General features: G+C 46.2%; 1 protein-coding gene across 4 annotated transcripts in view; it reads right to left on the bottom strand.

Moving 5' to 3' along the window:
- Positions 1 to 27,285, bottom strand: part of CASZ1 (castor zinc finger 1) — a 450,923-nt gene that overhangs the window by 299,257 nt on the left and 124,381 nt on the right. For 2 of the 4 annotated variants that reach the window (XM_082229682.1, XM_082229678.1), the window contains exon 1: positions 16,145 to 16,970. The exons of the other annotated variants lie outside the window; for them this stretch is intronic. The gene's annotated coding sequence lies outside the window, so the exon portion shown is untranslated. Of the gene's footprint in view, positions 1 to 16,144; positions 16,971 to 27,285 lie in introns of those variants that run through there. 4 annotated transcript variants of the gene reach the window in all.

Raw genomic sequence — 27,285 nt, forward strand, 5'->3', positions numbered from 1 at the left:
CAGCTCCTGCCCACCTAGCAGTTTGAAAGCACGTCAAAGTGCAAGTAAATAAATAGGTACCACTCTGGCGGGAAGGTAAACGGCGTTTCCATGCACTGCTCTGGTTTGCCAGAAGTGGCTTAGTCATGCTGGCCACATGACCCAGAAGCTGTACGCTGGCTCCCTCGGGCAATAAAGCGAGATGAGCGCCGCAACCCCAGAGTCGGTCATGACTGGACCTAATGGTCAGGGGTCCCTTTACCTTAATTTAGGTCTATTTCGGTCTACTCTGAGTAGGACTTAGCTGGCTACATCCACAGAATTGCAAGGAAGAAGTGCACAGATCTAGACTTCAGCATCCCTAATTTTTTGCATACCTTTTGTACCTTAGTTTTGAAAAGCAGCATACTGTATAAATACCTTTAAAAACAAAACAAAACCCTGAAGCTGCTGGGGTTTTGGTTTTTTTAACCATGTGCATTGCTGGATCAGAGCTTGCTATTTCCCAAGAGTGGCTAGTCACATTCACCTACAAGCTCAAAAAGCAGAGCAAGGCAAGATGTGCGATGGTCTCCTGTGACTGCCTCTCAACATCTCGAAGTAAGAGGTTGACTGCTTTCGATCATGGAGGCTCCACTTGGGCATAATAGCTTCAAACAGGCATCGGGAAACTTCAGCTCTCAAAGGACTGTTGGATTACAGATCCACTAGTCAATGACCATTAGCCATGCTGGCTGATGCGAGTTGGGAGTCCCAATCTGGAGAGCTACAATTTCCCCATCCCTGGCTTAGAGCTAGAGACAGATCCCCACCCCCCGAATTTGTTTCATACTCTTGTAAAGCCATCTAAGCTAGTTACCATCCACCTTATTTTGTGGGAAATGATTTCAGTTAACTTTATTACGTGATGCACAGAAACACCTTCTTTTTTAACACCATGCCTAAATCCTGCTGCTGGTTTATTTTAATTATATAGTGGAGCTTGCCCAGGAAGGGCTGGGTTCCAAACTCCCAGTCAGCCATGAAAAGCACAGAACTGGTCTTGGGCTGCTCACCCATGCTCAGCCTAAGCTACCTCACAGGGTTGCTGTGAAAATAAAAGTGGGACAAACTCTAGGCATGCCATCCTTAGCTTCTTGTCCCTCTGGTCTCAGTCAGTGTGCAATCTGTCTGACTGCATTGGCTACCAATTAGTTTCCAGGCCCAATTCAAAGGGCTGGTTTTGACCTATGTAGCCTTAAACAGCTTAGAACCGCTATACCCCAAGGACTGCCTCTCTCGATATAAACCTACCCAGACCCTGAAATCATCTTCTGAGGCCCTTCTTCATGTGCCTCCTCCACAAAAGGTCTGGAGGATGGCAATACAGTACAAGAACAGGCCTTTTCCGCAGAGGCTCCCCGTTTGTGAAATGCTCTCTCCCAAGAGGCTTGCCTGGTGCCTTCATTATACACCTTTAGGCACCAGGTGAAAACGTTCTTCTTTAATCAGGCCTTTGGCTGATTGACATCTGATGCCCTTTTAAAACGTGCTGCAGAAGGAGGGATTACTGGGTTGTTTTTGTTTTTATTATGTATTTTCTGTTTTTTAAAACTCTATTGTGATTTTATGCTGTCAACCACCCTGAAATCTATGGATAAAGGGCAGTATACAAAATTTATTTTAAAAAGAAAAAGTAGTAGCATATGCAGGTCTGTGCCATGAATATACAGTTGTTGTTTTTAAGGTATGCAGATGTTACACAAGAACAGAGGGCCAACAATTCTGGCATACTGCAAAATGTAGTTTTGACTGACGTTCCATGTTAAGACAACACACATACTCTTACCAACACTCAACTTTAAACCTCTTCCGAACATCTGCATTGCATTATCAGAGATAATATTGACACAGGTCAGGAAGTGAGAATCAAGTTATTCCAGGAATAAGGAAGAATCCAGCTTCTTTTAATTCAAGCTTCCCTTCTCCCCCATTAGGACTCTGCATTGCTGGGCATCTTTTATTTTTACAAATCCAGGAGGCCAAAAAACCAAACCACGAAGAACTTGAAATGAAACACACCAAGCTCCCAACAATCAGATGTTGCTTAGGAGCAAAAGAACCTTGCTGCTGGATCAGGCCAAAGGCCCATGCAGTCCAGCATCCTGTTCTCACAGTGGCCAACCAGATGCCTCCAAAAAGCCCACAAACAGGATCTGAACACAACAGAGCTCTCCCCACATGTAATTCCCAGGCACTGATATTCAGAGGCAAGCTGATCAGCACTTTGCACAGTCAGCTTCTCCTGCAAAAAGGAAGTGCCAACTGCTTCCAAGATCACTTGACTTTCGGGGGGGGGGGGTGTAAAAAAAAAAAAGTGTCTGCTCTTTCCAAAACAAGGGAAACTGCAAAATGGAGAGTACACCTCTCCAGGTATGTACTTCTGGTGTTGCATCACAGGCCTTATAACACCAGATTTTGTGCAAGGATCTATACCCTACTGTTTTTAATTCTACAGCCTGCGGTGCAAGGCTGAAAAATGGAGAGGAACCTTGTACCAGTTCCACATCATCTAGTCAGAATAGGCCACACAAGAGCATCTGTGACTCGCTTCCATGCCGATGAAACTGGAGGATGCAAACCTCTGTGAGTAAAGTGACTAGCAAATATAATAAATAATCTTCTAGAAGCAGCCTTCTAATTGGCAGACCCTTGGCTTGACTTTGCCCAGAATAACAGTCCTAAAGGTCCAGAAATGCTACAAATTCACAAGAGTCATTCTCCCAACCTCTTCTAAGGAAAAACACAGTTGATCAAAATGGAGACCTTCAACGTGCAAGACTATGCAATCTACTGTCCTTCCGTTTCATAGGCACAGCCATCCCGGCAAATTCTTCCATGCGAAACCTCCCACACGGAGGCAGCAGTAACACAGAGGCCTGCATGTGGAACCAATGGATCATCGCATGGCAAGTCTCCACACCAGATGATGGATTCCATTTTGGATTTTATTCTTTATTTAGTGCTTTTAATGCGAGGGGCTCCACTGGTCTTCTCACTCCCCTTCCCCCTTTTATCTTCAGACCTACCCTGCGAGGTAGGTTAGGCTGAGAGAAAGTGATTGGAATACCCTGTGGAAGGGTGTTTCTCTCACTGTTTATTTTACAATTAGTGTTTCTAAAATAATAATAGTAATGCTACTGGCGTTGTATTCTCAATAGCTATAAGCCAGCTACAGTTGTTTACATCCCATCTTGCCTTTCAAAAGTTTTAAGGAAGCAAATGAGTAAGAAATCCAAGCAAGCCTTTAAGAAGAGCAGAGCAGTTTTATCTTCTTTAGAAAAAATATAATTGAGTCTTAAAAAAACAAATGCATAACAACAAGAGAGAGAGCTTTTTTTAAAAAAAAATCTGCTTGGGCTAAGAAGGGTTTTCTTAGAAACTGGACGGAAGGCGAGAGTTTAAAACTCAGTCACCAAATTAGCCAAGTCAAGCGGCACAGCCTGCATTTATGGGGGAAAGTCCTACCTCACGTATTTGCTACTGGCACGTAGCAGGCCAGCTGCCACCCTCTGCTCCCAGAGTTTTAAAAAGACTTAAGTCCATCCAAAGGGGGAGCTTAATTTTCCTTTTTAAAAGAGAAAAGTGTCAGTCTAATTAGATAAATCCGCCAGGCACGTGGCCTGCAGTTCGTCATGGAAATTAACCTCTTCAAAAGATCAGAGTTACCGAAATAAGAATGTGTGTTTTGGCAGAAAGCGGACGAAATGGGGGACACACACACACACACCGGCTGAGTACTGGACGCTTCATTCTCTCTTTCAATAAATGCGCTTTCTTGCAAGCCCCCCTTGCTCCCTCCCACCCTTTCTCTCCCTGTGGGCAGAAGCCAGGGAGCTTTTGTTGCCAAACAACACTAGCAAACGGTGCCGGTGTGACAGCGAGGAAGTCTTTTCGGGGAGGGCACAATAATAACCCTGATGGAAGAATATCACCTCGGTGGCTGCTGAGGGCAATTTGCCAGAAAGCTCCCCTTGATGGAATGAGCAGGGTCCAAGCTGGATAATCTCCTGGAAGACATAGACATCCACACGTTTTCTCAAGGCCTATCCCAAAGAGAGATCCGGCAGAAATCATTACCATTCACAAAAGCCTTTCAGAGAGACGAAACCTTGGCTGGGAAGCAGCTCATGGGCTCTTCTCTCATCGTAGAAATCTTCATTTCAGAGACCCATGAAAACTCATGTCAGCAGCAAAAGGATGCTCTCTCTTTGGGATAGATTTTGACAGCTTGGAACGCAGTCCGCGGCTACTAACCCCAATGGTTTCGCTTGCCCTCTGTGATTAGAAGCAATACACCTCTGAATACCAGCTGCTGAGACTCACCGGCAGAGAGAGAGAGCTGGTACTGTGCTTAGGTCTGGCTTGCAGGCTTCCCACAGGTATTTTGGTTGGCACTGTGAGAAAGGGATGCTGGACTCAGTTCATTCGTTTGTTCTTATGATGCAAGTTTCTATAAATTGGGCATGGAATTTTAGGTGGTTAAAAACAAACAAGCCACTTCTTTATTCTACGCCAATACTTATTTGGGTATTTTTATTCGTGTTTCTACACCAATGCTCATTGGGGCATTTGAAATTATCACGTTTTAAATTATGAGATCCCTCCTGCCCCACACTTACCCTCAAGGAATCTAGCAGACACATTTGTTGGGAAATGGGGGGAAAGTCATGGACTGGTTGTAATGCACAGCGAGTTAGTGCTGGGAGGGACGAGTGGATCATCTCGAACAAACTCTTGTAGAGAGAGGTTGTTTGGATGGAATTGCACATACCTTGTCAAAATAGTCCCAAAACAGACTGCCGAATAAATAAGTCTGCAGAGCAAATTGTTCTAGGAAAAGTCTCATAGGAGTCCTTAGGGCTCACGTCTGGCACCTCCAGATTCCCTTTAGGATGCAGTGCTGTGGACCAACAGGACAGTGCTGGACTCTGGGGATGGAGCCACACTGCTGTGCTCAGGTCCTGCTTGTGGGCTTCCCAGATGCAACTGGTTGTCCACTGAGAGAACAGGATGCTGGACTAAATGTGCTCTGGCCTGATCCAGAGAAGAGCTCTTCTTCTGTTCCTCGGCAATGGTTCGATGTTGTTGTTGTTGTTGTTGTTTAGTCGTTTAGTCGTGTCCGACTCTTCGTGACTCCATGGACCAGAGCACGCCAGGCACTTCTGTCCTCCACTGCCTCCCGCAGTTTGATCAAACTCATGCTGGTAGCTTCAAGAACACCATCCAACCATCTCATTCTCTGTCGTCCCCTTCTCCTTGTGCCCTCCATCTTTCCCAACATCAGGGTCTTTTCCAGGGAGTCTTCTCTTCTCATGAGGTGGCCAAAGTATTGGAGCCTCAGCTTCACGATCTGTCCTTCCAGTGAGCGCTCAGGGCTGATTTCCTTCAGAATGGAGAGGTTTGATCTTCTTGCAGTCCATGGGACTCAAGATGGTTCGATGTAGGCTCACTCAATTCATCTCCAACCTGTTAACTTTCCTTCATCTTCGGCCTCAGTCTCTGTTTTGGTCAGACCTTTTCCACATGATGCCTTGAGCCAATACTGCCACCCCCTCAATCCTACAAGGCCTTTGGCTTAATAACATTCTATCGTACTTTTAAATGCCTTTGTGGGAGGGGGGATATTGATTTGGTTTTTGCTCGTGCTCTTGTTTTATTATGTATTTTGTGTTCTCATATTGTATTTTTATGTTGTGAACTGCTCTGTGATATTCAGAATGAAGGGCAGTATACAAATTTAATAAATAATAGTAATTGCTAGCATCTGTCTCGAGAGACAATGGAGTGTGCCTCCGGGGGTGAAGTCAAACCATGGGAGAATCACAGCACCTACTGTAGCTGCAGAGACTGGTGACTTACAACTTCCACATTTTGTTTTTGTCGTGACCTCTCTGGGGTGCAAGCCTGGGCAGTGTGTATTGAGGCTTTGGGCTGCACAGACAACAAGACCCCCCGGCTTGGCTGCGCTGATGTGGTCCAAATGAAAGCAGAGCAATAAGTTGGCCACCAGGAGGAGTTGCTGGAAGGAGACGTAAAACCATCTTAGGGACTCCACTTCAGATCTGTGCAGGGTTTAAACCTTAGCCTTTTCTTCTCCCAAATAATAATGATAATAATGCCAGTGCTCAAGACTGCCTCTTCCTAGGCTAGGGATAGGGAACATGTGTGGTCCCTCAGATGTTGGGTTCCACTCCCATCAGACCCAGCCAGCCAACGGTTCTAAAGCTGGTGTCAACTGCCTTGGTGATAGCCTCCTCCCCAGCTACACAGGCATTAGACCTGGCGAACAAAGCCAGTATTTCATTTGGTGTACATTGCTTGTCTAAGTAGCTTGTGCGGGCTTACAGGGAAAGCTAAAATACTCCTTCCTCCTTACAGGCAAAGCTGAAATGGTCCTTATTCTTAAACACCTGTCCCAGATGTCACACATGGAAGGGTAGGCCCTGGGCTCTTCACGAGGCCAGTGTCAGAGATAAGCACCATGGGGTACTTGCTGAGGCCTGCTCTTCCCCCATTAACCGGCCCTCACCAATAACACAAGCAAAGACAAGAGCGAGGAGATAGAGTAGAACTCACCCCACTCTCACACTTTCTCCCATTCCAGATGGTTGAGCAGACAGAGTCCAGGGGTGCGATGAGAGAGAGTGGGGAGGTAACAGTCCCTTGGAAGAGGAGGAAGGCCCATGGCAGGGACTGTGAGGGCACCTTCCCCGAGGACCCTCCAAGATCAAATGCTGGCACTGCCTCCTCTATTGGTGGACCACACTTGGCAGATTGCTGTGGCAGCGCCATTTTGGTTTCTAGCTGGACCCCAGCACACCACTACGCTGTGGCTTGCTCAGCATGCCAGGCAGGGTTTTGTTTTTTAAGAGGAGTGGGCAGGACAAGCGTCCACAGCAGGACCTGCCAGGCTACTGGGGCTCTGGCAGCTGCCCAAGTATGCCATGTGCTGATACCGCATAACACAAGATGTGTTCTGGAAAGGGGCAGGGAGCAGGCTATGCCTGTGGTAGCAACTGCTCACCTCCCCCAAGGAGGCCCATGCTCATCGCTAGAGACTCAGAAGGACAAGTTACCTCACAAAGCTGACTCACCCACTCCTTGGCAAAGCTGGAGAAACCCTAGAGACCTAAATATTTGATGCTGGCACCCCGAGGGCTTCAATCTCCCTACAAAGTATTTAAGGCTCCTCCAAAGTCTTGATATTGCCCCCTGGGAATTTCAGGGAGTTGGAGGGGGCATATTCAAAGTATGGTCAGTGGCAGAGCCCCTGCTTTGCATGCAGAAGGTCACTGGTTCAATCCCCAGCACATGCAAGTAGAGCTGGGAGAGACTCCCTGCCCGAAATCCTGGAGAGCAGCTGCCAATCAAGGCAGACTATACTGAGCTAGATGGAGCAGTGGGTGTAACTCAGTATAGAGCCATTTCCTATGTTCTTTAAAAAGGGAGAGGCATAGGAGGCCTTGGAGCCCCCATTGCTGAAGAAAAATCTATGCAGAAGTGCCTAGGAAAAGCACCTTGCGAAAAAGGCAGGTTTTTACCTGGTACATATTCAGCCAAAGTGTTATTGGCTGCCCCCCCCCCGCTTGTGCACCCCGTTTAAAGTGCTCAGGTCAGAGAGGTTCAAGGTCACCCACAAGAGAATTCCAGCCCCCTCACCCCCCAAGTTCCCCAGTGACAAAATTAAAGGAGTTGCCATGTTCCTTTGCTGCATGGTTAAGATTTATTTCTATTTTAAAAAGCAGCCCTCCTCGTAGAAAGGATCGCTCGGCACCTGCAGAATGGTTCCTAGAACCTCAAGCCACCCAGTGCTCAAAGCTGCACACTTATAAGGTGCATCCTCTTCCTACAATTAAAAAGAAAAAGCAACAGTATCTGGAGATAAATTCTTCAGGAAATAAAAGCACAAGAGGCGGCGATATGCTTTCAGACAGCGGACAGGGGGAGAAGGTTAAAACCTGATATGTGACAGGAGAGTATTTTTTCAAAGCTAGAAGAAAGGAAGAAAAACAGGCTTGTTCTGCTGTGAAACTTTTCCTTATCCAAAAAGAGGTGCGAGTGTGTGTTAGAAAGGATAACCCACCAACATTTATGCAGGGAAGGCCTTTGGCCAGGACAGGGAAGGAAGCGAGTATTCTCCTTGGAAGTCTTTCATGTGAAATCCAGGTGGATATTCCATTCTGACATTAACATCTCCCACGGGAATTATTCCCGTGCACTCCTGTGAAGAAATGCACATTATGTCACATTCAATCTGGCGGGGGGCGGGGGAGGAACGCTGCGCTCACAACTGCCTCCTCCAGCGGATGGCACTTGGGGTGCTTGTGGCTGGCTGCGGCAGCATGAAGGTCAATCCCACCGCGTGCAGAATTTCTACAGAAAGTGGTGCTCTGCCCGTCATGCAAGATGCTTTGGGGTGCAGCACCCGCGGCGGGAGCTGGTGTGGACAGCAGCCACCGTGCGGGTGACAGTTATGCAGGCTTCATCAAGCGCTCTGTTCAATAGCAGAGGCACAGACTCTCCAGGAAACGGCTTCAGGTGGTTTTAAGGTTAGGGGGGTGGAGAGAGAGGAAAAAAGTGACCGCATCTTTCCCAAACACCAAACTTTTAATAAACATCACACAGAGCTGACCGCACATCTTACAGGGAAGCCCATCTTCCAAACTTGTGCTTGGGTAGAAGTTTATCCAGTGAGCGATGGTATGTCTGAGGCTGCTAGGCCAACAAGCCGAGTTGAAAAGGACCCCTTTTGTCCCTGCCCCCCTTTCCACAACCAGTTCCTCTGCCCCCCCTTTCTCCCGTGTCCTCAAGACTCCTCTCACCTTGAGGAGTGTTAGGATTACCCAGCATTTACACTCAGTGCCTCTCTTTATTCCTTAAGACTTATTAAGAATGATAATGAGCTACAAAGCTGAGAACACGTTCCTCTTTCTCTCTCTCTCTCCCCTCTGTCGCTCTTCCTCTCTCTCTCTTTCCCTACGTGCCTTTTCCGTCAAAGGCACACAGGACAAATCTGACCAAAAAAAAAAAAAAGGAAAGGAAAAAAAAGGCCTGACAATATGGATCAAGGACACTTGAGGATTTATATTCTATAAATCAAACCCCCACTTTTTGGGGAGGGAAGTTTTTTATTATTATTTCTACACTAATTTCTCCCTTCCCCACCCCACATTTTTGCTTCCTTTTGCCCCCCTTTTTAAAATTCCCTTCCCCACCTTCAGAAGATTCCCCCCCTCCTTCCTGGACTTTGAAATGAGGTGTGGGGGGGGAATAAGACGGAAAAAGGAAGGCTGCCTGCCTGCCTGAAAAGGCTCGTTAACATGGGGCTCTTAAACGGTTGATTAATTTTAGCAAAATTTACGACACTACTCCTGCTTTCCCCTTCTTCGCCTTGCAGCATGACACTAGAGCGAGTTAACTTGAGGTCCTTCTTTCTTCTGCCGCCACCCCCCCCCGAACCCCTCCATAGGCTTCCTCCTATGTCCCAGCACTTGTTTGTACACATCAACACGCCTGGAAAGATCATAAACGCTGTCCAGGAACATCCCCGCCTTACGGATAAAATCAGTTTTATTCCCTTTTACAGGGTCGAGGAGAGCAGGAAAAGCACAGGAGACCAACTCCTGACTATTCTAACTTTTAAAAAATGATAAAATAAAAATTGGTTCAACTGACAAGCTGATTTCAGATGGGGGTGGGTTATTATTATTTTTTTAAAGGAAGCCTTTCAAGCATTCTCCATCTTATAAACATGTCCTCCTGACTTTGGGCTGCATTCAAAATCCTAGGATGCTCTCTCAAAAACCATGTCTGAAGGCGGCTTCGTTGCTTATAATTGGGGCGGGGGGCGGGGGAGGTAAATGGCAAGGGAAGAAACAGACCATCTAAATAAAATGAGAGAAAGACGCAGCTCTTAAACATTCCCTTAGCTGTACGCTAATATTTCAACCGTCTGGTGAGCGCTGGCTTCTCACCTGCTATTTACCTTCTCCACTTGCCCGTTTCTTCTGGCACTCTGATATAGACATCAGAAACGCATGAAGACTCAATTACTAAGCTACTTCATACACAGGGCCACCTCGCACACTCATGTTTTTTTTTAAAGGAAAAACAACAATCGGACTGTTTCTGCCCACTTACAACATGATTTTGGGGTTGCCATCCCAAAAACCTTCCCGTTATGTCACTTGAACATGTCATGACCACTGCGTCAGTAGCTGTCAAATACGGTACAGACAAACAGAGTCCAACTACATATAGGTATGAAGCTTACCATTTCAAGACACTCACAGCAATATTTGCGTTCTCACCCACCCACCCATGAAATCAACAAGATATGGGTTAAACTAAGCCACACCTGCTATTTAAAAGAAAAAAGAGTTAAGAAGCTGGGATTCAAATTTCTGGAGTTGCTGTTGCAAAGGAAACATTTTTAAAAGAAAAAAAGTTCAGGTAGAAATATTGTGGGATACAGAGATGGAACTGCTTTGAGTCAAAACAGGCAAGGCTGTTTGGGATTGGTTTAATTTTTTAAAAAGATTGGATAAGTTGCCCAGAGCACACTGTTTATGGCAGTAGAGACCCCCCCCCCCATATTTATATAGATGGGTTGGGTGTAAATCATTCTCAAAATGAAATTAAGTAGGGGTATGTATGTGGGGTGTGTGACTTGTGTTGAGGACAAAAAAGAGACATTGACACAGTAAATCAAGGGTGGGAGGTAGCCAGTCCCTGATCTAAGCAAATAGCACATTCTGATATAATAAAGTATTTAAAAAGCAAAGTGGGCAAAAGGACATAAGCAGGTGGCCACTGGCAGAGAAGGGGTGGCTTAGAACAGAACATTACAAGTTTCTGAAAGTTAAAACTCCACCCTCACCCTTTGAACTAAATCTTGCTTTTTCTGTTTGCTCAAGGAGGGGGGGAACACTAATACAGAGTAATCATTTGATTTAAAAAAATATGCTTGTTGAAAGACACGTCTTTTTTTCAAGCATATGTGTGTGTTTTGAATTCATAGGTGCCTCCCTTAAGTTTAAAAGCACCGGGTATTTTTTCCTGTCCTGATCATTTTAATAATTTTGCAGTGGGGTGGGGGTTCACCCACTAGACTAGAGGCAACAATCATAGTGGAATATCCACCCTCCACCACCTCTTTCCCTATTGCAGGAGCAACAAGCCACTATGCATCTTAAATCCTTTGTCCCTCCTCCCCATAGAATCAGGATTTTCTCCTGTAAAAAATGACAATGTCAGCTGTAGGAAAACTGACACGACCAGCTTTTAAAAGAAATGTTGGTGTGGGGGGAGAGAGAGAAGTCAGCCACTGACTTCTTGGCTAAAGTATTTTCTTGTTCTAACTCATGTTCTTATGTCACTGAGCTAAAAAAGACAGAGAGAGAGAGAGAGAGAGAGGTGGGGGGGGAGAGAGAGAGAGAAAGGGGGGAGAGATGACTTTCCTTGAATGATCTGTTTAACCTAAGCCAGAGGAAAAAAAAAGTCATTAATTACTTATGTGAGCTATTGCTTCTGAAAGACAATAAACCTGCCCGGTCGCCATGGATATGACATATTTGCTCTGAAAACAACACAATAATTAGCAAAGGGGAAAGATACAAGGGGAATATGCAAACTCCCGGGTTTAAAGCCACAGTGTTTCTTTTTTTCTAAGTAGTCTGTGTGTGTGTGTGTGTGTGTGTGTGTGTGTGTGTAGTTGTTTTTTTCACTTCTGTCGGTCCAGTTTGCAATTCAAATTCTTTTAAAAAGAATAAAGAAAAAGGGGTGGGAGAAGCAGCTACCCAAAAGATTTACCAAAGAGAGAGATACAAGGCAGGCATGGAAGGAAAAGGATGGTGATCAAATTCCACTGAAACAGCAGGGACAAAAACATAAACACACAAGAGAATTAATAAGATGAAAAGCAATCAAGGATGTGGATTTCATCAGACAAGTTAGGCTTACGTTAGTCTTGTTTTTAAGTCTGTTTAGTGCTGTTTTGGCTGGAGCAGGTTGAATGCACGTGTATCTGTGTTTTAAAAGAAAAAGGGGGAAAGTAAACTGGAGAGTGTGGGGGGGGGAGAGAGAAGATACTGTTTTAAGAAACAAAAAAGGTTGAAAAGAGAATAGCACTGGATAACAGGGCGAAACGAAGCTTGGACGGAAGAAGATGCACGGCAGGCATATTTTTAAACCTACCACTTTGCCCGTCTGACAGAAGGCAGTGCCACCAGGTTGGCACCTGCTAGGTGCCCGGGAACCCCAAAATAAGTCTCCACCATCTTTAAACGGGTCTCGAATAAGACAGCTTCCAAAACACATGACACCCATCACAAAATGACACTTTAACATAAAAGAAAAAAGTTTCCTTGGGCAATTTGGAACTTAGAAGTCTGTAGCATCTACTTGAGAACTGCTCTAAAGAGAAAAGCTTTTTATGTATTATTCCCCCCCTCAGCTCACTCCCATTAAGCTGAAACAAAAGACTAAAAAAACCTCTAATGCATTAACTCTTCCCGATTCTGACCTCCTGCACTTAAAAAATAAATGATAAAACAATAATACCCTGAACATCCACTTTACCCCAAAAAATCTTTATATTTGATTTTGGACTTATTATAAAGTGAAGGAGAAGTAGAAGGACCACCTCCCAACTGCAGCAGCAGCAAGCAAGATTTTATTTGCATCAATTACTGGTCTGTCTGACCACAGCCAGGCATATTTAAAAGAAGGGGCCTTATCATTTAATCTGCTCTTTCTATTACGGTTTTTAGACAGAATCTTTCAAGATCAGAGTCCCATTCACACAAACGGCAGACTCTTGATGATCAATACCATTTAACTTTTCTGCTTACTCCCACCCCAGTTCTGCCCCTTTCTGAACACATCAATATGGAAAACATAAGTTGAACAATCAAATAATGTAGTTTGAGAAGAAAACAAACAAAAAAAAAGAGTAGCAGAAGAAAAAGAGCCCACGCTACTTCTTTAAACACTTTAGCACATATGGAGTTTGATTTCTTGAAGAGATCAGTTTAACATCTCCATAGAAACCTGCAACAGATTATTATCAACAGAATAAATAAGTAGTCTAATAAATTAAACAGGAGGCAGAAGATCTGGAAACTTGATTACTAAGTTCACTAATATTCTGCTTCTTCACCAGCACCACATAAAGTCTTCCTAGCTTGTGGAAAAATGGATTTTTAAAAGGTGACAATCAAGTAAAACTAAGAAGTTATTTCCCCTACGCACACGAAGATGGCTTATAGGAAAGACTTAGGGAGAGAAATAGGAAGGCCAGAGTGAATGTATTCCAACGGGAAGGATTAAGGTGATCCCTAATGTAGTTACATACGGCCTTGAGGAAGGAGCTGTTGGGGGGGGGGGAGGCAGGAGAAGGGAAGCATGTTGAAAGGAAAGAACACATGGAGTTTATTAATCAAGTTCTCAAAGTTTCCCTCCCCTCCCACAAAAGCCAGATAGATTCAAACCACATCTATTCACATCAAACCTCCACGACACACCCTGTTCCCCCAAAGTTTTCTCAAGCAGCAAATCCCAGAAAGAAACCCTGGAGGTGGCACCCACCCTCCCAGAAGACACCCCCACCCACCCACAGGCCCTTACCCCAGCTTTGCCTTTCCATCCTTGCCAGCCACTGAGCCACCTTTCTCTCCCAGCAAAAGAAATAAAACGCGGAGAAAATATTTATTGGGACAACTGACACAAGACAAATACACGCATATAACCTAAAACTGTGGACAGCCCACAGAAGCTGTCTAGTCCCATACACCCCCCCAACTGAATACAGATTTTTCAGCCACGGGTAAATTCTCCCCAGGGCACACAACCACCCCCAACCCTATGCCAACCTCTCCCCACTACCTGTCCAGTTCCAATACATTTTTGTATGCAACAGAATGTAAAGGGAGTAGCAGCGGGGGTAACATGTTATTCCCTTCTCCAAGAAAACAAATAAGACTAAATTAAGATTCTCTTTATTTCATAAAATGACTCTTTCCCCCACCCCAGAAGCTTAGGATCCGACCATACATCTCGAAAGGCAGATTTGAGAGAGGGGGGAAGTATGCAATCATTTCATTCCCTCTCCATAACTCACGCCTAATGTGCCCCGCTCTGCGTCCAACGCTTTCACCCCGTTCTCTTAATTTCTGCGAACGCCCCAAACCCTCTACTTTCCCTTATTTTTAACCGCTATCTTGCTGTTGTCCCCACCCCACCCGCCCCCGTTCCCGGCAGGCCCGAACTTTGACTGACAGCTCGACACCTGTTCCCTCGTCCCGGGAGCGCCCAAACATGGAGAGGAGCGTTCACCAAAACCCCACTCCTTCCAGGGCGCCCCGCCCTTCGCAACTCCACCCCTAGGCCGAGCCAAACCCCCGCCCCCCCACCGCCAACACAAACAATACGCCAAACAACCGCTCGCCTGCCGGCCTCCCCCCTCCAAAAAACAAACAGCCTCTGTACATGAAACGTCCCTTACCCCTTGCGCGCCCCCAGCAGACCCAACTTCTCCAAAGCGCAGGAGATAAAAATACGAATGAGAGTGTGCGTGAAAAGGACGGGGCGGGGGGCAAATCAGCTGCTCGTTCTGCAAATACCACGGGGTAAAAATAACCTGCTGCTGTAAACGAGGGGGCAGACACAAAGTACCCCGGATCGCCCCAAAAGCGCACTCTTATGGACGCTCAAATAACTTGGGTTGGGAAAGGGAAGCTAGGGAGAATAGGGAGAGACCCCCCACCCCGGAAGCGCAGGGCGACGCAAATACTGAGCATCGCGCCTCCCCCCTCTTTCTCTCTTGTCGCCCCCTTGTGCGGCCACCGTGCGCTCCGGACCCTCCGCCCATCTCTCCAAAAGTCATCGCGCACCCGGGGTCTCCGCTCCAAAGCACTTTGGGAAAACTTTGCGCACCGACAGAAGCAGAAGCAGCTCCGACTCCTATCCCAAGAACCAGCCCAGACAAAAAACGTCCCTGTATTTTCAGTCTTTTGGGGACCCTAACCCTTTCCTCTCCCCCCCCCGGGACAACCTGCTCTCAGCTTTTTAAAAAAAAAAGTAGGAAGGGGGATAAATGTTTTCCCGAAACTGTCTTCAAAACGCGGACACCTGAGAGCAAAATTTGGGGAGGGGGGTGGGGGAGATCCCGCCCCCTCGTCCTCTGCCTCCCTCCCCCCTGCCCTTTCTTTCCCTTTCCTCCACCCCCCTCCCCAGGAACTATTTTTAAAGTCTTCGAAAAATGGTTAGGCACCACCTGCAACTGTAGGCAACTGGGAGACCCAAGGGGATATTCTTCTATGCCCCCTCCCCTGTGTAAGGGAAGGGGGCACCTCCAGCTTCTTGGAAGATTGAGGAGGGGGAGGAAAGGAAAGACGAGCCGCCAAACGCGCGGACGTCCCCCACCCACCTTGTTTGAGAAAGTCCTGGGAATTGCGAGAATCTTGCCTGCCTGTCCGCCCCTCTCCTCCCGCCCCTAACTCTGGACAAGAAGGAAAAAGAAAGCGAACCACCTGCATCCATTCCTCTCAAAGTGCCCCACGAAGAAAGGCAAAAAGAGGAGTGTGAGAAAGGGGGTCGCAGCAGCAAACTCTCTCTCTCTCTCTCTCTCTCCAGTCGCCCCCACCCAAAGGAGAAAAACCAGCGCGCAAAGCCCTGGCCCCTCCATCCCGTTTCCAGGCGCATTGCAAACCCCCGCGCCGTTTCCGCGCGCAATGACCTACGCAGTCCTGTGTAGTGCAATGTAACGCGACCCCCCTCCCCGACACACACACTTTTTACAAGTGCCCCCTCTCTCGGCCGGTGCAAAGCCCCTTCTTCTCACGCCCCCTCCCTGGCCAGGGCAGCGACAGCCACCTTCCCCAGTGACTGCAGCCGCCTGCGTCGCCCTCCAAGCAATGCCGCCGCCGCTCGCCCTCTCTGCCCCAGCCCAGCGCGCACTGGGGAGAGCGAGGCGCGGAGAGAGTTGCTGGGGCGAAAGCGGCCGCCGCCAGCCGGGACGAGGCGCGGGAAAGTGCACGGGCGAGGAGTCTGGGGAGCCCCCCAGGGAGGAAGGGTCTGGGGCCGGGCGCAGGGGGGGCAAGGAGGGGAGAGCAGAAGGTCTTACCTGCACTTGGGGCTGCTTTGGGTGACTTTCCAAGTACAGGGAAATGTGTGTGTTTGGGATGGAGGCTTACAGCGCGCATGCGCCATCAAAGTTGCCCTGATCCGGGATTTTTTTTCCCCTCCTCTCGCTCGCTTCCCTTTTGCTTTGATTATTGAATTTTCCTATTTCTACCGGGGGTGCAGGCGGCGCGCAAAACCCGGACTGGAATACGGGCACCAACTGACCCCCCCCCCGCCCCACGCGAGCTCTCCGCGGGTTGAAAGCGAGGGAGAAAGGGGGACTTCGGAAGAAAAAAATGGGAAGGAAAAATAGAGAGGAGGAAAAAGGCATGGAACGGACTCGCGAGGAACTCCAACTGAGGAGGGGCGCCTGCAAAACCCGGACTGGATAACAATACACTGGCAAGATTGGTTGTTGTTGTTGTTGTTGTTGTTGTTGTCCTCCTGCCTAAGAGCAATTGCTCTCCTTTCCAATCCATCTCCCCTCCTCCCTCTGCCTGTGACCATTTTCAACACAAAACCAAGGTGACCAACCTTGTGTTCCTTCCATAGACTTTTGACAGATTTCATAAAACTGAAAAGTAAAATAATAATAATAATAACACCAGGTGGGGTCTAAATTTATGTCTGGGTTTCCTGTAATATATGAAAACCCATTGCTGGCCACCTTGCTCTTTAATATTTAGAATTATAATTCCATTTTATTATTTATGATGTATACATATACGTATTGATGTTCCATTGGACTTAAGTGCACACACATCTTGAATCTTTATTCTGAGTTAACGTAAGACTTTAGTAACAACTGTCCTGTCTTTTTGTAGCTTTGGATTTGAACACATTCATTTATTTCATAAAAGCATTTAAAATGTTTATAAAAGTATTTAAACACCGCCATCTCATAAAATCACAGGAGCGGCATACTATTATACGTAAAACCATCTTGGTATAGCTCAGTACCGTACCTTTCTTTTCTTGGTAAGTGGTTCTAATTTATTACCTGTGGGTCTTTGCTGACATAAAGGCTGACCTCCTGTACCACAAGTGAATAGGCTTTTCTTGCTGAAAATTTACAGTTCTATGGTAATAATTGTGAAAGGAAGACCAATAGTGTCTGATAGGAACAGCATATCATTTCAGGGTGACTATCAACCCTGGAAACACCTTCTTATGGCTGCCAGAATGTTCCTCCATGCTGCCTAGGAGCTGTAGAGAAAGGGTTTATAGAGCCTGTAAGTGGACAACAGATAGGATGCTTCAATCCCTTTTGGCCAGGCAGCCTCTGCTCATGCTGCTACTTAAAAGAAGTAGATTGGCCCAAGTGGGGGTCCCTGGCTAAGCAAGGCAGGGATTTTGATCCCTGCAAGGTTCTGGGGTATGGGCAGGAATGCAATGTGTCCTGATATTGCCACACAACAAAATATGCAATCCCAAGCCACGGCTGTCCCACTTGCAGCCATGAGCAAGTGGTCCACAACTTAGGGCTTATCCAACCTTCACAGCCCCACTTGAAGATGTTTGGAACAAAACCTGAGATGACATGTCAGCACAGTTTATGTGCAAAATACATGTTCTGCCACCAAGTTATGACCCTTCTTTTAGAGCGGGGCAGGAGGGAAGGAAGGAAGGAAGGTCTTTCTGGAATACAAGCAAAAAGGTATAACCCCTTGCTTCCAGATGGAGGACGTTCCACAGCATTGGGGGCATAGCTACAAAGGCCCTGCTTTATTGTACCAGAAGCCCCCACTTCTTCAGGTCCATGGGCAAATTTTTATTTTTGAGCAAGGGCTATGGGTGCTGCCCCCTTTGGGCATTTCTGCCCCCACCCCACTGCCAAAAAACAGAAATACGTGTGCACGCACTCTCTACTTTTCCAAGAAGTCTAGGTGAAAATCGGATCTAGTGTAAAGCATGTAGAGCTAAGGAAGTGGGAGACAGTGCGCCCCTTCCAACTTCCTCCTTCAGCTCTATGTCCTTCTCAAGCAACTACCCTCACCATCTCATGACCAAGCAGGCAGGGAGGGTGCTCAGAAGTTTCATGGGCACCATGAAGGCATCATGGGTGAGGCTGGAGCTCAAGGGTTCCATGGGACATGTTTTATTGCAGCTGGGGCAGATGCAGGCATCTGGAATTCCTGCTACAGGGGCACCATGGTGTTTCTTTTTTCATTGCTTCTCCCAGTGGTCATTCCTCTGGTCACTGCTGTGGATACACAACCTGACTGTCTTCAGGCACTTCAGTCATCTGCAAGGGATTCCCACACAGTGGGGTTGATGTTGCCAGCCTTCATGTCACGTGTGGGTTCTCAAATTTCAGCAGTGCCCTGTGATGCCAACATTTGGGGCTCCTATCTTCTTGCCTTCCATTCTACATCATATTTGCAATGCCCCTGCAGTGCTCCCCTAAATCTGTCTCAGTTTGCAGACATCTTTGTAACACAGAGTTGGTCTGCCAACAGGCCTAGTGCCTGAAGCCAGGTCCCACAGACATCACTGAGATAGAAGTGTGAACAGAAAGTGGGACTGGACTTGGGAGAGCATGGAATTAGGATTGCGTGTGCCTCCCCGCCCTGCACCCCAAAATTAATGGAAGCCCTCACCACATCTTGTGAATGACATGTTGTACGAGGAAGGACTCTGTTCCATCTTGGAAACTACCACCAGTTGATTTCATTGGGAGATGAACGTTGCATTCCTAAACAAGTTTAGGAAGGGACTAAGCTGCACTGAGCATGTAAGGCTTACTTCTTATTCAATGTGAATAGATTGCACTCCAACACCATCTAATATGATGAGAAGGGAAGGAAAATGTCCCTGGACTTTATCAAACTAAGTCCTACTCAGAGCAGACTCACTGATACTAACAGATCTAAGTCATGCCCTTTCATTGCAATGGGTCTACTCTGAGTAGGGCCAAGATTTGATACAGCCCCCATCACTATATTGTTCACTTGATAACAAACCCTGTGGAGTCCAGTCCTGTTCTCTCTCTTTGTGTGTGTCCCCCCCACCTCAGTCTATCTCCGTCTCTCTCTTCTTTGTATGGAAAAGCCAAATAAATGAACTGCTCAAAGAGCAGCAGCCGCTCTTCAGCATTAAATGTTGTCATATCTGCTTTCATTTCCAGCAGCCCCCCCCCCCCCGCACCTTATTGTCAGTTTACCAAAAGCAATTAGAGCATATCAGGGAACCACTGTTTGCCAAGTGCCATTTTCTCACATGAAACTTTTGCTCTTGGGTTACACATTATTTAAAAAAAGAAGAAAGAAGGAAGAAGAAAAAGTCTTAATCAGGCAAATATTTACCTGAAGGGTTAACCTCTCCCCCCACCCCCAACATCTCCACCCTGTTGCCTTAGCTGGTGAAAATGAGCAGAAAAAAGCATGCAGATCATGGATGGAAGCAAGCCAACTTGAACCAGATATAAAATTGGTCCTGTGAATTTCTTGAGTGGTGAGGTTATGTTATTGCTGGTATGTCTCCAAAGATGGTTCGAAATAATAAATTAGAATGCCCCCTCCCCCAAACTGCAAAATCTGGATGCCGCACTTTAGGAAGGACAGACTAGAAGGAGTTCTGGGAAGGGCAACAAAGGTATGGAAAACAAGACCAATGATGAAAGGTTGAAGGAACGGGGCATGTTGTATATACACCAGGGATTTAAAGTACAGTACATGACTTTCCCTCAAAATGATCCTGGGAACTGTGGTTTGTTAAGGGTTCTAGGAATTGTAGCTCTTTAAGGGGTAAACTACACTTCCCAGGATTCTTTGGGGGAAGCCATGTGCTTTAAATGTAAGGCATGGATGCATCCAGGGAAGGGAAGCAGGAGTGTGGGAGAAGGTGGACACGCATGAAAACACTTTTCATATACCTGAAGGGCTGTTACATTGAAGAGGGCAAGACTTGTCTTCTGCCCGAGAAGGCAGGACTAGGTCTTAATTTGCAGGACAGAAGATTTCAATTGAACGTTAGTATACATTTCTTGATTGCAAGTATGGTTCAGCAGAGGACCCACTTATAAGGTGGGAGGGGAGGAGATTCTCCATCAATGGACATACATACTCAACAGACTGATTGCAAACATACTCTTACTGGGTAAGGTTCTGGAGTGGGCTATTACTGAGCAAGTCTAGCCACTCTTGAATTAGACTGATTTTCTGGATTTACTTCAATTTGTGCCCAGTTCTCCTTCTTTATCATTAGTGTCACTGGAAGCATAAGTGGCCCAAATAGTCCATGTGATGAGGAGTGCCATCTATCAGGGCTTTTCAGTGGTGCCCTCCCAATCGGTCTAATGCTCTCCCCAGCAAAGCATGCCTGGCACCGGCAATGAGAACTTTTTCAGTGCCAGGCAAGGACAGTTCTCATACATAATAATAGTGTGAATTGGATTTGGGGCTTTATTTGTTTTTGTGAACTGCCCAGAGAACTCGACTGGATGGGTGGAATATAAGTGTAATAAATAAAAATAAAAAAATTCCTTCCAGTAGCACCTTAAAGACCAACTAAGTTAGTTCTTGGTATGAGCTTTTGTGTGCATGCACACTTCTTCAGATACACTGAAACAGAAGTTGCCAGATCCTTCTATATAGTGAGAAGGTGGGGAGGGGTATTACTCAGAAGGGTGGTGGGAATGGGAGATTGGCAGATAGCTGAGATGAGCCTGTTGACGACTCTTAACGACTGCAATAGGTCTTACAGGAAAAGGCAAGGGGTGAGAAGGTGAAAAATGTGATGTTGTTGGGGCCAGTAATGGTGTTGTCTGGGTGTATGTGGCAGCAAACCAGACTTAACATGGACACAACCAGACTTAACACGGACACTGGCACCAGAGCCTGCAATAAACCCAGATGCCAACTTTACTGCCACATACACCCGGACAACACCATTACTGGCCCCGACAACATCACACATACCATCTCGGGACTATTTAATTGCTCATCGTCTAACATTGTGTATGCCATCAAATTCCAACAGTGTCCTTCAGCTTTCTATATTGGACAAACAGGACAAACCTTACGCCAAAGAATAAACGGACATAAATCTGACATCAAGAATCACAAAACAGAGAAACCAGTAGGAGAACACTTCAATCTCCCAGGACATTCTATACAAGATCTCAAAGTAGCTGTTTTACTACAAAGGAATTTCAGAAATAGACTGGAAAGAGAAGCTGCTGAATTGCAACTCATTACCAAACTTAAAACCATGGAGAGACCTGGTTTGAACAAAGACATTGGATTCTTATCTCATTATACATGACTAAGCCATTTTTCACCTTCTCACCACTTGCCTTTTCCTGTAAGACCTATTACAGTCGTTAAGAGTCGTCAACAGGCTCATCTCAGCTATCTGCCAATCTCCCATTCCCACCACCCTTCTGAGTAATACCCCTCCCCACCTTCTCACTATATAGAAGGATCTGGCAACTTCTGTTTCAGTGTATCTGAAGAAGTGTGCATGCACACAAAAGCTCATACCAAGAACTAACTTAGTTGGTCTTTAAGGTGCTACTGGAAGGATTTTTTTTTTTTATTTTAAATAAAAATAAATAACTGATGGGGTTCCTACTTCATGCTGCTAGCATCCTACAAACATTTCTTTGCAAGATTGCTTCCGTTTCTAATTAAAAGCTGAAGGTTGAATTTCAGCTGGCTGAAGAACTGTTGTTAAAGCTCAAGGTGAACCCGCATCGAGCCTATGCAGTCAGAAGTAAGCACCACTCAGTTCAGTAGAACTTATGCCTAAGTAAACCATGCATAGGATTGCAGCCACGCTTATACAAATGAATTGGGTGTGGTGTTACTTACTGCTGCTCTTTGTGGGTGGGGGTGTAGACAAATACATGGAGCAATACAGCTGCATTACTTTTTTGTCTCCCCTTTGGAGTATGGCTATGGACATTCCATGGGGCTGTAGCTACAGGGGCTATCAGAAAGAGATCATGCCACCAACATTCAGTCTTAAATGCATGGGTGTTCAGACTTCAGAAACCTGTGGCTTTACACATTTCTGAATGAATCACTGGTGCATACCCTCCAAGTGTCCCGATTTTCCAGGGACAGTTCTGGATTTATGAAAGCCATCCTGGCTAGTGATTTGATCCTGAAATGTCTCTATTTCCCCTGCCACTGCTGCTGCTTCCAAGCTCGGGGAAGAGGATGAGCCAGTGCTTGCCCTGAGGGAGCATCCCATGGGCTCTCCATGGCTGCCACTGCCAGTCTCATAGGAGGAGGAGAGGCTGCAGCTGCTGAAACCCAGCCCTGTGTGATGCACTGGCTCTGAGGGGCAGACAGAAGGCAGGGCTGCCCTGGGCAGGAAGAAAGTGGGAATGAAGTGGAGCGCAAGGAACCTTGATATTTTTTTTTAAAAAAAGCTTTGTGCATCCATTTCTAATCTTGTCCCTTCCTCAAATTATTATATTGGTGTGTGTTTTTCCTTTTGTAAATCTACCAAAGAAAAAATGAATAAAATAAAAAAAAAATGAAATAATGATTAAGGGGTTTTCTCAGGATGATGAAGGGTGTGTGTGCTGTTGATGTAGTGGTGATGGCACCTGTTCTTCTTCCAATAGGAAATGGTCTGCAGGTGGGGACAAAGATGACCCAAAAATGGGGGGTTGAGGAAGGTCAGCTGCAGTGGAGTGAGAAATGTCCCTATTTTCATCTGAGGAATATTGGAGGATATGCTGCTGCTCAAGGGTAGAGCCTTCCATGGACAGCAAAACGGTCCCTAGGCTCTAGAGTGACTCCACCCAATAGACTGTTCCTTCTTTCCCCTTGACATAGAAGGGCTATCAAAATGTCCATGTCAGGCTGAGAATTTGCGTGGGCAGCAGCTGTATCCACTGTATCCGGGATCGTGGCACATGGCTTCTGGTTCCTGGATGTCACTCCACATCTGGCTGCAGCCTGATGCTGCCACTCTCCTTTTCCTTTTGCTCTTTAATTTTATGCCTACAAAACACAGACATCTGATGATGACTCCAGTTGCACTAGATATAATTCCACAGACATGGCAAAATATCTGTGATCCTGAACGTTAACTTTGTTAGGTTCTCCGGTTGCATAGTTGAAATGTTCATCCGCTGACAAAGTCCTTTGCATCTTTGAGACAGGATGTTCTATCTAATTGCTTGTTAATTAGGCCTCTCACCACCCTGCTGAGGCAGGTGTCCTTTTATTGTTTGTTCCCATTTCATAGGTTCAGAAACCAACGCATGCTATTGCTCAAGGCCACACCTTGAGTCAGGTGTAGAGCTGGGAAAGGAACTGACAGGAGAGAGAGACACACAGAGAGAGAAGTGCCTGGACTGCCACTCCTTGTCTGCAAGGCACTGGATCCAACTCTACTTTTCTTCCAAGAGGAAGATCTGAAGACTCTTTCATCCAACAGATCTAGGGTCTACGGCAAAAGGCCAAGGAGGGATAGAGCTAGATCAAATTGGCCTTCAGAAATGATCCAGAGTGTTTTGCTCTGGGATTTAGATTAAGGATATGAGGGAGCCTTAGATTGACAGGAGGCAAGAGCCTATGCATTATTATATTCTTGCAAGCAGTTAATAAAGTCAGCAAACATATGATCTTAAATTAAACAAATGTATTTCAATCAAAGAGAAAATAAGCATGGAATATTCACTACACTCATTTCTTTTTCTTTCTTTTTTTAAAAAAATCTTTTTCCATTGGCATTGGCAAAGTCATTAATTATGGCAAAGAGCACAAAATGGCATACATACAGGAATCTCCCTTTCACCCCAGCCTCACAACAACAACAACCCTATAATTGCCACCAGGTTCATGGCTGACCTGGGAAACTGAGAGCCTAAAAAGTATGAGGACCTAAGCTTATACTGTATATCCTTATTACTCCTAATGGTTAATCTGGCCCTACCTGCAGGATGCTGGGCTAGACGGGCCTTTTAAGTCTGTTCTGAAGGGGCTCCTCTTCTGTCCCAGTTCTGATGTTGATTAAGGCACATGGAATACTCCTTGAATATATGACACCCCATGACTGCAGGGTGGCCAGTTATGCAGCCCCAACAAAAGAGATGATGAGGGGGGGGACCTATTTCCATGAAAATTTGCACGTGCAAATGTAAAAGTAATTACTATGATTTAAACAGAAATGCAATATATCTCACCACAGATAAAAAGACACCAGGTGACATGTGTGCCTGTTCGGTCTGCTGTCCAGATGCAAACTGTTAATGGGCAACTTCAGGGATCCCACCTGCCCTCCCTCCTTAGGGTGGCTTATCTTTAAACCAGGCTTGGATTGGAGAGTCCTTCAAACAGAGGACAACTTCAAACAGAGCAGGGCTCCTAAAGTGGCCAATAATGACCACCTCCACCCCTGGGGGGAGTATTGGGACTGTGCAAGGGGTGAATAAATACTCTGGGGTTGAAAAGTAATCGAAAAGGGCCCAGGAAGCAAATGTTTAATAAGGAACTTTGAGCCATGGGAATAAAGAGCAAGGGCATGTACAGAGTGCACCCCTTTCGCCAAGGAGGAACATCTGTATTTAAAAAGAGGATGCCACAATACAACAGCTTTACAATCCTCAGGCCTTACTGTTTTATAGTTTAACAAAAGTGTGCAGAGCTTCACTTTTCAAAGTGGTTGTTGATGACACATGGATATTTATTTCCTTTCTCCAAGCGTTTGGATTGGGGTCAATGACAACTTTATAGGCTCCTCTAGGAGGCAATGAACTCAGAGGTATGGGAAACCCTGATTCACAGAGGACTGTCCTGTGTAAAGTTGTGCACATGGCCACCCAACAGTTTTCCCCCCAGGTATATGATACATAGAATCATAGAATCATAGAGTTGGAAGAGACCACAAGGGCCATCGAGTCCAACCCCCTGCCAAGCAGGAAACACCATCAGAGCACTCCTGACATATGGTTGTCAAGCCTCTGCTTAAAGACCTCCAAAGTAGGAGACTCCACCACACTCCTTGGCAGCAAATTCCACTGTCGAACAGCTCTTACTGTCAGGAAGTTCTTCCTAATGTTTAGGTGGAATCTTCTTTCTTGTAGTTTGGATCCATTGCTCCGTGTCCACTTCTCTGGAGCAGCGGAAAACAACCTTTCTCCCTTCTCTATATGACATCCTTTTATATATTTGAACATGGCTATCATATCACCCCTTAACCTCCTCTTCTCCAGGCTAAACATGCCCAGCTCCCTTAGCCGTTCCTCATAAGGCATCATTTCCAGGCCTTTGACCATTTTGGTTGCCCTCCTCTGGACACGTTCCAGTTTGTCAGTGTCCCACATGGCTTTGATTCCTGATTAAGTGTTAGACCATTGTAAAAGTGGCAGGAGTGGATGGTCACCTGGAAGGCTAAATTGGAAGCATTATTTATGGTGCGAATAATAAAGTGGTGAGGGCAACAGGGAGAGAGAGAAGAGATAAAGAAAGAAAGAAAGAAAGAAAGAAAGAAAGAAAGAGAGAGAGAGAGAGAGAGAGAGAGAGAGAGAGAGAGAAGCCCATAACCAGGCCAACCAATGTTGGGTAATGACAAAGTCATTTTCCTTTTATTATTTTTCAATAGGGTACATATGTTGAATGCTTGTTCCATTTTTCCTCCAGGGCTCACTCCCAGCTCTCCTCCAATGGATGGATGCTGCTGATTTCAAACCGACACTTTGAGCAGATAAGGAGGAGGCTGCTAGGCCCTCCACACGTAAAATGGCCACTTCTGCTCAGTTAATTGTTCTTGTGAGGAGCTGGTGAATGTCAGGGGTGGGGGGGCAGGTTCCACGGTTCGCTTGAGCAGTTCAATTCCATTTAGTAAGCCCTTAGCCACTTTTCAGCTTCTGTTCCGAGAAAGCAGGTAAGGTGAAGGAAGAATTTGGAGCCTGTCCCTCCTCTTTTAAGGTGGCCTTGCCAACAGATGATTCTGAACGGTTCATGGTGCCTTGATCCTGGTCAGGAAGACTAAGAATGCAACAGCAGGAAGCTGATCAGATGGGGATGCATTTATAGGAGTCAGGCTGAACCACAGGACCTGCTTTGACCGCTGGTGGTGGTTGACCTGCCTGGTTTCTCCACCAGAATCTGGTGGACAGAGACACACATGGAATTCCTGCCTATGGCATTCCTCGGGTTTCAGATCCAGGGCTTGAGATTTGGGGTTGTAATTAATAGGCCTATGTTAGTCATGTCCATTGATTTCAATAGGCCTGTATAGGACTAATATTCAATTCAGGCCATTTGGTTCAAATTCTAGCTCAGGTATCATCCTACTAGAAGGGAGTGGCTTTGTGCAAATTACTCTCTTTTAGCATTAAGGTGAACCATAGAGGGGTGGGGTATCAACCAGGTACTGGACAAGCAGACCCACAGGAGAGGGGAATGCCCTTGTGCTTGGGTCCTCCTTGAGGGTTTCCCACAGCATCGGCTACTGCAATAACTGGATGCTAGACTCGGCCATTGGGCTGACCCAGAAGCCTCTTCTAATGCTCTTCTTAGACCCATACACTGTATGGCTTGTCCTTCTGCATATTTACTCTTGCAGTTTTTAATGTGTCTTATTCCCAAACTGCACCCTTGTTTCCTGTGCCACTACAGCAGCATGCCAGAAGAAGGAGCTGCTGACTGCTTTTGACAGACTGTAGGTCAACAGCAGAGCATCTGCTTTGCATGTAGAAGGTCTTGAAATTCAGTTCCTTGCATCTCCAGGCAAGACTGGGAATGTCTCCTGATGTAAACATTGAAGGGCCCCTACCAGTCAGTGTAACCATTACTGAGACAGATGAACCACTGGTCTGACTTCCTGTGTGCCATGTTGCTTTGGTTACATGCTACTGAACCTGCGGGTCGGAGGGTCGTATTTTCTAGTTTCTAGTTCAGTGGTGGTCAGATAATACAAAAGGACAGCATAAAACCTCAAGGTTCCTTCCTGGATCCTTGGTGTGAGCAACTTTCTGCTCACACTAAGAGTCCTTCCAGACCTCCTTTATATTGTGCATTCCTGATTTGTGCTCATGGTGGTATCAGGGTGGTTTTATGCAATCCTACTTTCAATACTGTTCGCACCTCCAAAACGTCTGGCAGTGGACATGCCGCTTTGTTTTCAGTTAGTGCAAGCCCCACAGCTTCTAGTCAGTGCAAATCCCACTTTTCCTAC

This window comes from Podarcis vaucheri, assembly GCF_965113315.1.
Source record: "Podarcis vaucheri genome assembly, chromosome: 7".
Taxonomy (NCBI): domain Eukaryota; kingdom Metazoa; phylum Chordata; class Lepidosauria; order Squamata; family Lacertidae; genus Podarcis; species Podarcis vaucheri.